This window comes from Castor canadensis, chromosome 6 (assembly GCF_047511655.1).
Source record: "Castor canadensis chromosome 6, mCasCan1.hap1v2, whole genome shotgun sequence".
In the NCBI taxonomy this organism is placed as follows: domain Eukaryota; kingdom Metazoa; phylum Chordata; class Mammalia; order Rodentia; family Castoridae; genus Castor; species Castor canadensis.
Genome location: NC_133391.1, coordinates 8,931,843 through 8,949,273, shown reverse-complemented (window position 1 = coordinate 8,949,273; position 17,431 = coordinate 8,931,843). Strand labels below are relative to the sequence as shown.

The 17,431-nt window shown below is 37.1% G+C and overlaps 1 pseudogene; it reads left to right on the top strand.

Annotated features, from left to right (window-relative positions):
- The first annotated feature begins 6,045 nt into the window (after positions 1-6,045).
- Positions 6,046-12,845, top strand: LOC141424256 (vomeronasal type-2 receptor 116-like; annotated as a pseudogene).
- Positions 12,846-17,431: the final 4,586 nt, after the last annotated feature.

Genomic DNA, 17,431 nt, shown 5'->3' with positions numbered 1-17,431 from the left:
TAATATACGGACTCATGGCTAGAAACTTTCCTCTTAGGACTGCCTTTCCCCTGTTGCATAGCTCTGGTAGGTTGTGTTTTCATCTTCACTAACTTCCAGGAATCTTTAAATTTCCTCTTTTATTTCATGGATGACTCACTGGTCATTGAGCAATGTGTTTTTCAGCTTCCAATTGTTTGCATATTTTCTGCTTTTGTGTTTGTTCTTGAGTTCTGGTTTTAATACATTGTGATCAGTTAAAATGAATGTTATTATTTCTGTTACCTAAATATGAATAGGGGATTGTCAATCTTGTTTATGTTGTAAAGGTCCACATATTTTTCAATGATTATTTGTATTGTTATTTTACATTCCACTTCATTAATTTCACATCTATTGCCTTTCCCCCTTATTCAACTTGAAATTTGGTACCTTATGAAATTCACCATGTGTGATTCCTCCTTAATTCTCATTTGATTGTGTATTCTTCTCCTGGGATTTAGTCTTTCCCTGACTCTATTGATTTTGACTGTATTTCTTCTTTGTCTGTGTGTAGGAGTCCTGTAAGTATATTCTGCAGTATTGGCTTAGTGAGCATGACAGCTTCTAAAATTTAGGGTTATGTGAAAATAATAAAATCATAATTTCATTTGAAATTGACCCTTTTTTTTTACATTTTGCTATTATTTAGTAGCTGTACATGGGATTTCAATGTGACATTTCCATATTTGTGTACAATGTACCCCAGTTTGGTTCAACCCTTCCCTTATTCTTTCTGTTCCCTGTCCCCCTTCTTAAATTGACTTCATCAGGTTTCATTGTTCCATATTCATATATGTGCAGAATACACATCAGCTATGTTCAACCTCCGTTTCCTTTTTCATCTTTCCATTAACAACATGTTGACTTTCCTGACCTTCACTGTCTAATGGTCTTTTGATTGTACAGGGGGCTCGCCTTAGTATTCTGCCTCTAAATATATCACAATTTACTCAGTTTAACCCCTTTGTTACTGTTCTTTGTCCTTTATACATCACACTGTATTCTTCAGTAGTTTCTATTTCATTGAAACACTATATGTTTTATTGTATCTTTTTCCTACACAGATGCAAAGTATTTCAATACTGTTCACTCTCTATCATTCTCTTCATTTACTCTCTTCCCGAGTGACTTCTAATACTCCCACATTTGAGTGATGCTATATGTATTGAATATACATATTGCTTGCTAGTATTTGTATTTGGACCTATCTTCCACATGTGAGGGAAGACATGTGACCTGTGTCTTTCTGAACATGGCTGACTTTGCATACCATTATACTCTCCAGTTCCATCCTTTTACCTGCAAATTAAAATGCTTTATACTTCTGTATGATTGTGAAATATCCATGCTGTATAAATTCCACATTTTTTTTAATCCTTTCATCAGTTGTAGAGAATTGGAGCTATATCCATAGCTTGGCCATTGTGAATAATACTGCATTAAACATGAGTGTGTAAGTGTGTTTATTGTATCCTGATTTCCAGTCTATTGAATGTATGCCCAAGAGTGGTATTGCAGGTTCTTATGACAGTTCTTTTATTAGTTTATTGAGCCAAGGAACAGTTTACAGTTCCTTTTCCCACTGCCATCCTCACCAACATTTGTTGTTTTGAGTTCTTGATGATAGCCATTCTAAGAGGAGTGAGGTGAATTCTTAATGTGGTTTGATTTCTATTTTCTTTAGGCCTGTACACTGAAGTCTTCTTCATTTATTTTTGGGAATTTCTGTTTCTTTTTGAAAATATCTGTTCATGTCACTTGCCCATTTCTTCATTGAATCATTATTATCTGGGAGTTGATCATAGATTGGTGATGCTTTCCAGGAGTTTTCTATTGAGCTTTTCATTTCCAACCTTTCAGTTTCATTCTTTTGTCAGAATCTGTCTTTCCTGAATTTCTCACCCATGTTACTGATGTTTTCACACCTATGTGAAATTGATTTTTTACTTCATTTGTCCCTTTGAGTCTCTAAGAGCATTTATTGTTGACAAAACTGGACATTTGGTTCCTTTGTTGCCATTTGCCTCATTATACTATGTTGTGCTATTGAAGTATTGTGAGTACAATTCCATTCTTTGTATGCAAAACTTTCAAAATATTTTCGTCTCTCTTTTTGAAATGGAAAGTGCATAATTATAATTTATAGTCATCAGACTGTAAAATAGCCCATTAGAGCTCTTTGGACTGATGTACCTGTGACCTTGCTCTTCTTAAATGACTGGTGTAATCTTGTTCCCCAGTTTGTTGCAGCCCCCCCATTTACACCCTCTTTTATAGCCCTTTTCTGTGATAAGAGAATTGTTACTGGTTTTGATTCTGTACTCATTATTTTTGGTTAGTCTACAGAAGTATTTCAATTAGTGACCCAGATGGGTAGTATGATAATATCAGTTGATAAAAATAGCTCTTTGGAGTACTTTTAACACTAACAAACTAATATAATCATGATGCAAACATAGAAATAAACAAAAATTAAGAGACTGGATACTCATAAGAAATGCAGGGATTAAATATGCATATAAATGTATCAGAATGTCATAATAAAAACCCTCTTATAGGTTTGTATATATATACATATATGTATGAATATATATAAGTATAGTTATATGTGTGCGTGTGTGCATAAAAATTTCCCCACGATATTTCTTACAAAACATGTCTGGTGTTGATACATTCTTTCACATTTGTTTGTCTAGGAAAGTCTTTATTCTTCCTTCAATGTTAAAGGAGAGCTCTTTTTGTTACAGGTTTTTATTTTGTTGTTGTTGTTGTTCTTCCTCAGTACTGTCAAACATAAATAGCACTCCTTGCTTGTATGTTTCTTCTGAGAACTCCCATCTCAGGCCAGCAGGGTTGAACTTAAATTTATTTGTTACTATTCTCTTTAAACCTTGAGAAACTTCTCTTTATCTTTCACCTGTGAGAGTTTCATTATACAATGGCTTCTGGCAAACTAGGTTTTGCTTACCTGTGAATGGTTAATCGTCCTGTACCTAGATATTTGTATCTTTCTCTAAACTGAGGAGTTTTAATGCTATTATTCGTTTGAATAAGCCTCCTACATTTTTGTCTTTCTCAACTTCTTCTTGAAATGCAATAGTGCAAATATTTGGTCTTTTATACTTTTTCAAAGACGCCATAGTCATTATGAACTTCTTCATTATAGTTTTCCTTCAATTGTGTATTTTAAACAGCCTGTCTGTAAGAAAGTTCTTCTTTGTCAATCTGTCTTGCTATTGTTCACTTCTGTCACATTTTTTGATTTTGCTGAATGTATTTATCAGCTCAAGAAATTCTGTTTAATATTTTTTAATTCTTTCATTGTTTTTATTAAGTTTTTCTGTAGAGTAATGGAGCATTTCTCTGTTTTATTCCAGTTGGTGAAATTTGTTTCCTTAAAACAGCTCATTTAATTCTGTGAGTTTTCTCCCCTACCAAATAGTTCCTGATGACATACTGTTACCTCATTTGGAGTACTAGGTGAGGTCATAGCTTTCTAAAATGTTCATGATGTTTTCTGACAAGGGATATCATTTGGGCTTTCAAGTATCACATATTTATTTATTTCAGTCTTCCTTCCTTTTCTGGCTTCATTTGGGCTGGTGTTTCTGGAAATTCTAAGAATTTGGTATTTTTTTGCCTTAGCTTGTTGTCATTTACACTATTTGTCTGCAAAGGTTTGCAGGAAATGATTTCCTGGTAGATTATTACTGTACCATTAATGGACACAAAAGAATATCTGGTTTGTCACACAAAATCTGTTGCTGTATTGAAAATGAAAACCCCAAGAATGGAATGCATAGAGAGAGTACTACAGACATAGGAACCTCTCAATTGGGACAGGGTAGGCACAGATATCTCATCCATAGTAACTAGCCTAAGGTTATAACTTGTGTGATGCTAGATACTGGCAGTATATATCTTCCAAATGTAGTACAGGTATTCTAGAAGCTCTGCACTGGAGGGCAGTGTGACTTATATCAGCCCAGTGTTTGAAATTAACACAGTAGGAATAAGTTCATGAATAAAAATCATAATCTTACTATCCGGCCTTACTCACTATAAGCATTGTCTAATACCATGTTAAGGAGGCTGAGTTTGGAGTAGTGGCTGTAAAGAAGACCACTGGGCTGATGTTATTATGGACCATGTTCAAGTCTCATGGTTGCAATGATTTCAGATAGTGGTTAGGCAGGCAAAAAACAAATTTGTATTCCTAGGGAGGAGGTAGATGTTAAGAAGTTGTGATTTCATAGAGTCCCATAAGATATTGGGTTGATTTAACAACAAACGTACATTTTTCACATGTGGCACAAGAAAAATGGAGCATAATGCACCAAAAAATTTCCAGTGAGGTGAAAAAGCCATTTCCCCTGTCTTCTTCCTTACTTCTCACTCTCCCTTCCCTCTTCTCCTCCCCTTTCCCTGTCCCTCTACATACCTCTCATTCTTCTCTTCCTTTTTCCCCTCTCCCTAAACCTCTCTGTCTCCCCCGCCCCTCACCCTCCTCTCACCCTCTCTCTTTCTATCCCTGTCCACATAAGGACTTGAATTTGATTATAGGAAATTATTTTTTTGACCTCACCTAAACCTAAAGAAGAACACATATTCTTAATGGATAGAAGAAGGCACTGATTATGTAGCATATAATTTTACATACATACACATTCAATCCACCAAAGTCATTGCTTTGGTGTTAAAAATATCACATACTAATTCTTCATAATGGAAAATACAATGGTCTCTACGCAGGCTTTTTTAAGGAACTACCAGTTTTTACTGGCCATGGTTTTTGCCATTGAGGACATCAACGAGAACCCCCTTCTTCTACAGAACATTTCTCTGGGATTTGATTTTTGTAATATCCCACACACTGAATGGAGGACATTAGAGAATTCCTTCATTTGGCTTCCTGGCCCTGACAAAGTTTTTCCTAATTACACATGTAGAAAAGAGAGTAAGTCTATAGTAGCACTTACAGGATCTTCATGGGCAGTATCTGCCCATATTGGGACACTGCTGGAGCTCTAAAAATTTCCACAGGTAAGGGTGTGGTTGGGATGTGGATAGATGAAACCATGGCTACTTTGGTGCAATTTTCAGGTGTCAGGAAGAACAAAAGGAGGAGTCTTGTTTTATGAAGCTCTCCATTATTACTGTTATAGACTTTGTGGAGCACCCATGTTCCTTTTCTTTGGAATGAAGAAGAGGAGAAGTTGGAGCAGACATAGGGCTTTCCTAGATTTCTGCAAATGACCTACAGTTTTCCAGAGAGTTCTCATAAGGTGCAGTGAGCAAGCCTTACTTCCCACCTCTTTTACTCATGCTTAGTGCATACCAGGCATCTGATTTTACTTGTTGACTGTCCTCTTCTTCATGTGGCTTCCAATTTCCTTCTCCATTTATCTTACCTTTGTGCCTTTTGATCCTATCCTGAGTGGTCATGACAAGTTCACATCTCTCTATCAAATGGCTCCCAAAGAAACATCTCTTGTCCTTGGCATGGTCTCCTGATGCTTCCTTTCAGATGGAACTTTGTGGGGTTCTTCATTTCAGAAGACCACAGAGGTTTTCAGATTCTCTCAGACCTGAGAGAAGAGATGAACAAGCACAGAATCTGTGAAGCATTTGTGGAAATGATCCCAGTCACCATAGTGTCCTTTTTTCCCAAATGCTTTGTCAAAACATTACCAGATTTAATAATCATCAGCAAATGTGATCATCATTTATGGTTACAGTGATTACCTGGAAGGTTTATTGTATGGTTTTGGGGATAGGTTATGATAGGCAAAGTCTGGGTCATGAATTCTAAATGGGATATAACAAGTTTAATATATATATCATTTCAGATTCATTCTATGGACATCTTATTTTTTCACACCACCATGGAGACATTTTTGGTTTAAGAAATGTTGTCCAGACAGCCAACCCTTCCAAATACCCAGAAGACTGTCACCAAGCTACTATGTTTTTAAATAGCTCATTTTCTGAGTCTCAGTGTGGAATATCTAAAACTGTCCACACAATGCCTCCTTGGACTCGTTACCAGGGAATCGTTTTGAAACAGACATGAGTGAAGAGAGTTACAATATTTACAGTTCTGTGTATGTTGTGGCCCATACCCTTCATGAGATGTTACTTCATCAAATCCAAATGCAAACAGTGGGAAAAGGAAAGTGGATGGTGTTTTCCCTTTCTCAGGTAATGGCTTTTTCACTGGATGTTACATCAAGAACATCAGGAACGTCTCTTTGTGAACTGATTTCATAGACAAATAAGTAGTTTGTGATACTTTCTCAGACAGCACAATAGGAAGTATACATTTTTTACTTTATAGGAGATAACTAGACCTAAGTAGATGTGTTCTTGAATACGAGGGGCAATGTGTGAAGAAGAAATGTGTTTATATTCAACATCAATGTTTTCCATTATAAATGGCCTCAACAACCTACATGGAAAATGTTTTCACTATGATAAAGTGAGCATTTCACAAGTAGTTTTTTAAATAAGAAGAAAAAGAGAATGAAGTCCTTGAGTACCTAAGTCCTGCTAGAGACTGTAGAGGGTATTTTATATCAATGACTTGATTTAATTCCAGTTTAGGTGTTAATGAACCTATTTGATATTTGAATCTCTACATTCATTCATAAAATACATACCTACTAGGTTTTTCCAGGAGGTTAAAAATTATCTCATTCTCAGATTCACTCATTATAGTTAAATGTGACATTGGTGCTTTCTGTTGAAACTGTCATTTTGATCCTCTGATCTGTGACCAGCATTTGATATCATGATATTTTGGTTCTCTAGCTTTTCCTTTGTACTACACCATTGTTGTACTTGTGTCAAGAAGCAGTATTAAGCCAATAAGGAGGTTTTCTCAGTTCAGATTTTCTGTCTTAGCCATGGAATCCACTTCATCATAGGATGATGCATCTCTTTTAGCTCCACTCCTTTCTGAAGAGCATTTAGTTTAACAACCCCACTGGAGACCAAGTGATTTGGGGTGAGAAAAGGAAATTGGAGGCAGAGTATGACATTCTCAACTTTTGGAATTTTCCAGAAGGTCTTAGGCATAGGGTGAAAGTAGGAAGGTTTTCCACATATGGTCCACATGGTCAGCAATTATCTCTACATGAAGATCTGATAGAATGGAACTCGGGAACTATAGATGTGAGTTGCATCAAATCACAAAGCTTTGAATTTCATACATCAGTAAGGAATACTTTGTCAGATTTAATATTCCTGATGTTGATTCATGATCCAGTAATGTTCATTTAATAACTTCCAACTTAGAGATTTTTTCTTATTATCTGAATCATGGGTGAGAAATGAACACATTTGCTTATCAACATGTTTCTAAGTGTTTATATTTCAAAATCCTAAAATATATATGTTGTCTGTGTTACTTGACTGTCCCTCACTGTGACAAAATACATGAGAAAAATCAGCTTCCAGGGAAGAAGGATTTATTCAGCTATCAGTTTTGAATGTTTCAGTACGTGGTCATTTGACCCATTCCTTAATGGTCTATGGCAAAGCAGAGCATCATGGTTGGAGCAGGTAGCAAAGTAAGTACACACCTCATGGCAACAGAGGAACAAAGACAGACACAGGATTGTCCCTGGGGTACCACTATCACCTTTAACTGTGTACTTCTAATGACCAAATTTCCTCCCACTGAAATCAATGCTTAAAGGATCCATGCTTTCTAAAAAGCAGCAGGGCGGGGGACCAAGCCTTTAACACATAAGCCATTGTGTCATGTCATGGTCAGAACCTAATAATGTGCAATGAATTTACAGGATTTGAGTACAGAAAATTAATATTTCTTAATGAACCAATTCAGTAAAACACTGGACTTATTGAAATACAAGGGAAATTGCAGTCACCAATACATATCTGATTTTCATCAGAATCCTCACTGTTTTCAGTGAGAGTTGTGGTCCTGGATTCAGGAGAGCCCCTCAGGAGGGAAAGACTCCCTGTTGTTTTGATTGCATCCCTTGCCCTGAGAATGAGATTTCTAATGGGACAGGTAAGTCTATGACTTATGGAGAAACTCCCACCCAGCCTAAAGAGTTTCCAATATTCCCTGAAGGGGGAAAATCCCTGCAAGTGGACTGCATAGGAAAGGTCTACATACATCCATTTGCAGATGAAATGGTACAAAGTATCACATTGACCTTTGAAACAACACAGCCCATATACCATGATTTGCATAGTTGATTCATCGCTATATTAATTTTATGCATTACCTTCTCAAGAAAATACCTTGCACCTCTCCTCTCTACATAAGTTTGGTCTCTATTGTAGAATTTTGGAGTAATGTTATGGAAAAATGTGTTCCTACTTGTACCTCACTGTGCATACATGGTTCTTTAACATGTTTATTTTCTGAGTGCTTGTGAAAATGCTTGATAAAGACCAAGTCCTCAGAAATTTTAGTTTGGTTTAAGGGATAGGTTTATGTATATTGTAATAAATTCTTTTTAAGCTTCAGATGGCAGACCTGGGTGCTGGTGGATTACACCTATAATCCTAGCTTCTTGAGAGCTGAGATCAGGAGGATTACAGTTCAAGGCCAGTCCAAGCAAGCAGTATGAGACCCCATATCAAAAACAACCAGATGAAAATGGACTGGAGCTGGGACCAAGTGGTAGAGTGCTTTGCAAGTACAAAACCCTCAGTTTCTACCCCAGCCTCTCCAAGAAAAACAAGCCAACATTCCACATGTAAAAAGACACACAACTCATAATGACATGAACACAAACCAGTGTAATAGGTCTACAATGAATACACAAAGACCTATTGGAAAAGTGTCATAAATTTGTACAGAGACACACATACACTAATATTATGTTAAATGAGTGGGAGAAATGTCAACTAGATTTTTATTCTATGAATTCTTGTAATAATCACAGAACCTGAAAATGGTTCCATCTGTCAGAAACCCAGAGAAAGTTGGATAAAATGATGTACAATAGAGATCCAAATGAATACAGAACATTTCAGGATGCCACAGTCACCATATTACATTCACAATGTCCAGATTTATATTAAATAGTACATGCTAGAAACACTTCTACATCACAGTTTTTTCATTTCCTTTATGATTCATATGTACCTTAGTTAAGCAGCATACTTGCATGATTTCAATTTCACTTTGAAATATATTGAGATTGACAACATGTCCTTAATTTACATATTTTATTCTTTATGACCACGGGGTTTAATGTAAGTTCACTCTGCTCAGATAAAGAACTCTCTATAGACAATGCCACTATCTTCAATTTATATATTCGCAAATACTTGTTTACACATCCCACAGTTAAAGAACAATTTAAATAAAGATCATAAATAATGAAAATATTATGAATGGACTTGAGGGAATGGTATACATACTCAGGCATCCAACCAGAAATTCCAGACATTGTATGTATACAAGTACCTTTCACAATCTAGAAAAGGAAAAGCAATCTACAGACAAAGAAACAAGGGAACCACTACAACAAGAAAATATATTTAATGACAATACAACAAAGGAATATCAATGTTAAGGTGTATTCTAATATAAATAAATGTGATAAGAACCCTAAAAAGAGTGTTCACCAAGAAATTGAAAACTTTGTAACAGGGCATCATTTGTGAAATTCTGCAGAATTACGTCAATATCATGGGTGGATGTGTTGTTGTGTGCCTGTAATCGTGTTACTCAGATGGCAGATATAAGATGATCATGGTCTGAGGCCAGCCCATGCAAAGTTACTGTGGTACCTAGTCTGTAAAAAACCTAAAAAAGAAATGGGCACAGGGGGATGGTTCAAGTTCACATTGATATTAAAAATAGAGCCCTTAATTCAATCCCCAGATTGAAAAAAAAACCCAGAAAAAATAGCATAAGAACTTAATTAACACATTTTAAAATATAACTAAAAATCACAAATCTCAGTCATTGGACTTAAAAACTGTCAGAAGGGGGAATTGAACATCTCAAGGGTTAGAGTGTATCACAGGGATAGAGCCAAGGCATGGGGTACTTGAGGTCTTGTGTTCAATCCCCAGCACTACACAGAAACCTGCACGGTTGAATATATGTAATAAGTTAAAACCATAATTGAATCATCTATGACTATTTTTATGATCATCACATACATCACTGGTGAAATTTATTAAAATTTCAAGAATTTAAAAATGCTCCTTTTCTTAAACTCCTTCAGAGAATAAGAAGAATGGGACAATAAAATTCATCTTATGAGAAGAGCTAAACTTGGTTCCCCATATGTGACAATATAGAAGAGAAGAAGTATATTGGACATTTTCCTTCTTGAACTAAAATCATATTTCTTGTTCAAGGTATTTTAAGGGAACTTCAAATGACCAGACTTGGTATATGCTATGGAATTCAATTGTGTCTCAACTAGTTTATTGATTTGAACTAGTTTCTTCAAACATATAATAATATCACCAACACTTGACAAATGTATAATTAAATACCATACCCATTTGTATGTTAAAATGAATAGTAATAGAACTGGTCTTACTAAGTAAGCAGGTGTCAATTGTCTTATTCCCATAAAAGGTATTTACAGAATCCCAAAAAAGAGCTTCACATTTTGGGGTCCAATGGTGAAACAAGAATGAGACAAAAATGCTGAATGTAACAATTTCCAATACAACTTATTCTGGGATCTAGGCCAAGACAATACTGTCAGTAAAAGAAATGAAAGCATTGTTTATGAATTAATTTATTGATTGATTAATGGTTCCAGAGTCAAAACTTGGAACCTTGGTCTTGCTAGGCAAGTGCTCTACCACTTGATCTATAATCCCAGTCCTTTTTTGCTTCAGTTAACTTGTAGATAGATACATGCTTTTCCTTGTACTGTGATGGACCTAAACAGCAGCCCACAAAACTGGGAACACAGGTGCCAACACCACTCCAAGCTTATTTGTTGACAGGGGATCTGAGTTTTTCCCTAGCTGGCCTTGAGATGCAATCCACCCTGTCTTTATCTCCTGAGTAACTTGGATTTCAGCCTTGGTCCCGTGAGCCAAGCATAAAGATAATTTTCAGAAACAGAACACATAACATGAATATGTTCATAAGGTAGTGTTCATATATAATTGTGAAATTCACCTTGAATTTACTTGTGATGGACTATGAGGTTAATGTGTATGAATGTATTATATTCTGCATAGCAGTTATAAGTCCTAAGTGAATTTTTTTAAACATTGACATTTACTATATCTTAATGTATATATTACCTAGGGATAAAAATCATGATTGTTTTGAAAGACTCTTGACATTAAAAAAATACATAGAATAATGACAAATAGACTGGAGTTAGTGCAGGTTGAAATATGATTGTGGGAGGACAAATTCATACTGGAAATATGCCAGAACCCTACAAATAAATGTACTGATTCAGTGCAAAGGTACTCCAAACTAGAACATGCATATGGTGAAAATGACAATGAGATGCAGGATGTTGCGACTTCTTCACCCACTTAAAAAGTGTTACTGATCACCTCTACTTCAGAGAATTTATTAATTATCTATGTCATAAAAAATAGAGCATAATTCTAAATAAATTTGAGGGTTTATGAATAAAACCAGGTCTAATTTACAGAGGTTTAATTTGGTGAGCTAGGCATAACTTTAGTGTTTTTGAAAATTACAAAATGGTGTCATGAATATGTCAGATAAGTTAAGGAAGTTAAAGTAACTTTGTAGGTGATACAACAACAAAAATGGGAAGTGTTTGGTTGAAATTATTTGCTATGTAGAATTCATTTTTATCTAAAGCAAAAAAAGAGTAAAAGTTTACCATTGTGCTGTAGGGGAGGCGTGAAAACTGAACCTTAACTATTGGTAACCTGCACTCCTCACCAGACATGGATCAGTGTGTGAAGTGTGCAGATCATCAGTATGCCAACCGAGACCAAAACCATGGCCTTGAAAAATCTGTGACCTTTCTGGGTTATGAAGATCCCTTAAAATGATTCTGGCAGGCAAGGCTGTGTTCTTCTCTGTACTCATAAATGTTGCTCTTGTGACCTTTTGTGAAACACTGAGACACTCCCATTGTCAAGGCCAATAACAGGGCTCTCACCTACATCCTGCTCATCTCCCTCACCTTCTGTTTTCTCTGTTCCTTGTTCTTCATTGGCCGTCCTAACATGGCCACCTGCATCCTCCAGCCGACCACATTTGGAATTGTGTTCACAGTGGTTACTTCACTGTCATGGCCAAAACTCTCACTGTGATTCTGGCTTTAAATAGTAAATCTCTTGGAAAAAGGATGAGGTGGCTGTTGGTATCAAGGACACCTAAATACCTTATTCCCATCTGCACACTGATCCAACAGACTACCTGTGGAATCTGGCTTGGAACCTCTCCACCCTTCATTGACACAGACACAAACTGGGAACACGGCCACATCATCATCCTGTGTAACAAGGGATCAGTTGTGACCTTTTACTGCATCCTGGGATACCTAATTTTCCTGGCTATTGGGAGCTTCACTGTGGCTTTCCTAGCAAGGAAGCTTCCTGACACATTCAATGAAGCCACGTTCCTGATGTTCATCATGCTGTTGTTCTGTAGTGTCTGGATCACCTTCCTCCCTGTCTACCACAGCACCAAGGGGAAGGTCATGGTGGCTGTGGAGGTCTTCTCCATCTTGGCCTCCAGTGCAGGGATCTTAGGCTTCATCTTTGGTCCCAAGTGCTACGTTATTTTTTTAAGGCCAGTGAGGAACATTCTATATGGCTTCAGGAATAAAACCCATTCTATATACAACAAGGCTTCTGAAGGTTAAATTCATGTGTATATTAAACAAAAATAAAAAATAAAGCTAAACCATTCTGGCAGTTAGGTATGAGATTAAAACCAGTGGTTTACTTCAGTCTACTGAAAACTCATGCTACTTCTTCTATCAGGATTAGAATTTCTATACGTTGCATTTCTCATTTTCAACATTTGATTGCATTGTGATGTTGTTATTCACTTTGTGTCATTGATTGTGCAATCAACCCTGCAAATATTACTGGCTTATACTTCTAATCTCCACAATGATGTTTTATGCCTTTGGTATTTATAGTTACCTTCCTCAGTTTTCAGATGATATGAAATTCAGTGTCCCTCTGTTTTAGACTCCCTTTTTATAGTTCATTGAAGTTTTTGGTAATCGTGGAAAATTCCATGCCTGGTGTTTTCCAGGCATCACTCCACCTCATGAGCCACACCACCATCTCTTTTTGCATTTGTTATTTTTGAGATAGTATATCACTTTATTCCTGGGCTGGCCTGGTCCTCCACCCTCCTATCAGTGCCTCTCTGTATAGTGAGGAAATAGGCAGAGTCTACTTGTAAAGGAACATGCTTCAAGTTCTAATCAAAGTGACAACCAGAGAATTCTTCCTTGATGACACACTGCCTCATTCTTTAAATTGATGTTAGCTTGATGTAGCATATAAATTAGTTCTGTAAACACAGCATTGAAGCCTATACTGAGTAACAAGAAATATGGACTTCTAAAAGGGAAATGCAGTAAGGACCCCCTGGAAGGTTAGCTCAACTGGAAATTGGTCACTGAGAGTCCTGAGTTCTTACATTCTTCTAGGGATACTGGAGAAGTGGCCATGATTCTTCTTTTTCAGGGTTTGGTATTTTCCCATGAGTGGTATTTGTTTGTCATTCTTCTGCAGCTAAGCTTTCTTTCCCAGTGTGGAGTTGGGGGCTGGACCCAGAGTCTTGAGTACTACAGTTGAAAGTGTGACTCCTGAGCTACAACCCCCAGTACAGTGATGACAAAATACACCACAATAGTTATGTCCACTCTTCCTAAATTTTGTGAATACCTCAACTGAAAGTACATAGAGACTAATTTCCTCCAACTAAAAACTTGACTTCAGGAGTCAAAGCCAGGACACTTGCCCCTATTGTCACCTAGGTCATGGAGCCAACAGAGTGTTCATTCACACACACACACACACACACACACACACACACACACACACTCTGAACAAATAGTTATGGAGGTTGAGAAGTCCTAAATGTACCTACCACCAGCAAGTTGGAAACCAGGTGAACACCTGGTGTAAATTCCAGTCAGGTCCAACAGCAAGAGTCAAATTTTTTCAGGACAATGGAAGGATAAATACAATGTTATAGCTAATGCCTGTCAGGTAAGGACTACATGTTACTTAGCCCTTTTGATCTACCCTGGTCTTGAACTGATTAGACAAGGCCCACCCCCACTCAAAGGGCCAACTGCTTTTCTCATTCAGTACTTTCACATATTCATATCACTCAGAAACATTCACATTTAGAATAGTGCTTGATCAACTATCTGGTTACTCAGTGGAGCATGCACATGTCACATAAACAAAACTTTCAAAAGGCCCTTAATTGCGTTTGTCTATGAATAAAAACTCTTCCCAACCTCAGATTACTGAAGAACTGGAGGCAGGTGCTGTAATAATCTTTCCCCAAAAGGACAAGAAAGTGCAGTGTCACTGACTCATTTTATGAAGTCATCAACTAGAGGGGGCCATGTGCCTCTTATATCTCTTTTAGAACACACTGGCCAATTCATTAGATTAGCTAACCCCTCCCTGAAAAAGTGTTTAGTTTGCTCTCTAAACTGCACCAATTTTAGCTAATTAATTGCAAACTGAATGTTGTAGGTGTCATAAGAACTAATCAATAACATTAGGTAAATAAATCCTTCAGGAAGAAATTCCATGAAATGCTTTTATAATCCATAAAGCAGCTCTGAGAGAGAGGTGATTAAGACACCTAAGGCATGCCTGGGTTGTTGGTGACTGGATCAGGAGAGGAGGGGCCACTGCCCCAACTTATGTCAGTCTTGAATGCCATTCTCCCTCTTCCCCCACATTGAATTCCTTCCATATGACAAAAACATGCACTGGATCCCCAGGTAAGACCCTGTCCACATTACCTCACTCACAACTCACTCTCCTGTGATTCCTACCTGGTGTGTCCCTGCCTTAGGTCCTTGGCACTTTCTCTTCCCTCTACCTGGCTAGTGAGAGGAAGAAGAAGCCAGAGCTTCCCAGCCAGGTGCAGGATGCCCCTTCTCCTCAGGTGATTCTCAGGGAAGGATGGAAGGCTGAGGGGGACATTTGATGTCCTGGACACTGGTGAACTCAATTTTTAAATGTTACATTCATTTCAGGAGCACTTTGTGCCCAGAATTTCAACTTGATTTCTGTAAGTATTTCTATATAATTAATTTAAATTTATTTTTTATGTCCTGCAATAACTTTTTTAGTGTTGTTGGGTCTTTATTTGTATTCTCTTGTTACTTATTTTTGCATTTATTCATACCTATACCTCTTTCACTTCATTGATCATTCTTATAATCATTTGGTAAATTCTTTGTCTGAGATGTCTTCCTCTTCACTCTTCTTTGTGCATGTGAAGGGAGGATAAAAGATGGAAGTTCAGAAGGTGAATATGGTTGATGTACTCCATACAAAATGAGTAAAGAATTTTTATTTTTATTTTATTTTATTTTTTAAATTTGTTTTATTATTCATATGTGCATACAAGGCTTGGGTCATTTCTCCCCCCTACCCCCACCCTTCCCTTACCACCCATTTCACCCCTCCCTTTCCCCCCCATGCCCACCATACCCAGCATAAACCATTTTGCCCTTATGTCTAATTTTGTTGAAGAGAGACTATAGGCAATAATAGGAAGAAACAAGTGTTCCTGGTTGAGATAAGGATAGCTATACAGAGAGTTGACTCACATAAATTTCCTGGACGTGTGTGTTGCCTTTCAGGTTAATTCTTTTTGATCTCACCTTTTCTCTAGTTCCTGTTCCCCTTTTCCTATTGGCCACAGTTACTTTTAAGGTATCTGCTTTAGTTTCTCTGCATAAGGGCAACAAATGCTAGCTAATTTTTTAGGTGTCTTACCTATCCTCACCCCTCCCTTGTGTGCTCTCGCTTTTATCATGTGCTCAAAGTCCCATTCCATTGTTGTGTTTGCCCTTGATCTAATGTCCACATATGACAGAGAATATATGATTTTTGGTCTTTTGGGCCAGGCTAACCTCACTCAGAGTGATGTTCTCCAAATCCATGCATTTACTAGCGAATGATAAATTTCATTCTTCTTCATGGCTGCATAAAATTCCATTGTGTATAGATACCACATTTTCTTAATCCATTCGTCAGTGGTGGGGCGTCTTGGCTGTTTGTATAACTTGGCTATTGTGAATAGTGCCGCAATAAACATGGGTGTGCAGATGCCTCTGGAGTAACCTGTGTCACAGTCTTTTGGCTATATCCCCAAGAGTGGTATTGCTGGATCAAATGGTAGATCAATGTTTAGTGTTTTAAGTAGCCTCCAAATTTTTTTCCAGAGTAGTTGTACTAGTTTACATTCCCACCAACAGTGTATGAGGGTTCCGTTTTCCCTGCATCATTGCCAACACCTGTTGTTCGTGGTGTTTCTAATGATGGCTATTCTAACAGGGGTGAGGTGGAATCTTAGAGTGGTTTTAATTTGCATTTCCTTTATTGCTAGAGATGGTGAGCATTTTTTCATGTGTTTTTTGGCCATTTGAATTTCTTCTTTTGAGAAAATACTGTTTAGTTCATTTGCCCATTTCTTTATTTGTTCATTAGTTTTGGGAGAATTTAGCTTTTTAAGTTCCCTGTATATTCTGGTTATGAGTCCTTTGTGTGATGTGTAGCTGGCAAATATTTTCTCCCACTCTGTGGGTGTTCTCTTCAGTTTAGAGACCATTTCTTTTGATGAACAGAAGCTTTTTAGTTTTATGAGGTCCCATTTATCTATGCTATCTCTTAGTTGCTGTGCTGCTGGGGTTTCATTGGGAAAATTCTTGCCTATACCTACTAAGTCCAGAGTATATCCTACTCTTTCCTGTATCAACTTTAGAGTTTGTGGTCTGATATTAAGATCCTTGATCCATTTTGAGTTAATATTGGTACAGGGTGATATACATGGATCTAGTTACTGTTTTTTGCAGACTGCTAACCAGTTTTCCCAGCAGTTTTTGTTGAAGGGGTTGCTATTTCTCCATCGTATATTTTTAGCTTCTTTGTCAAAGACAAGTTGGTTATAGTTGTGTGGCTTCATATCTGGGTCCTCTATTCTGTTGCACTGGTCTTCATGTCTGTTTTTGTGCCAGTACCATGCTGTTTTTATTGCTATTGCTTTGTAATATAGTTGAAGTCAGGTATCGTGATACTTCCAGTATTGTTCTTTTGACTGAGTATTGCCTTGGCTATTCATGGCCTCTTATGTTTCCATATAAATTTCACGGTAGATTTTTCAATCTCTTTAATGAATGTCATTGGAATTTTGATGGGAATTGCATTAAACATGTAGATTACTTTTGGGAGT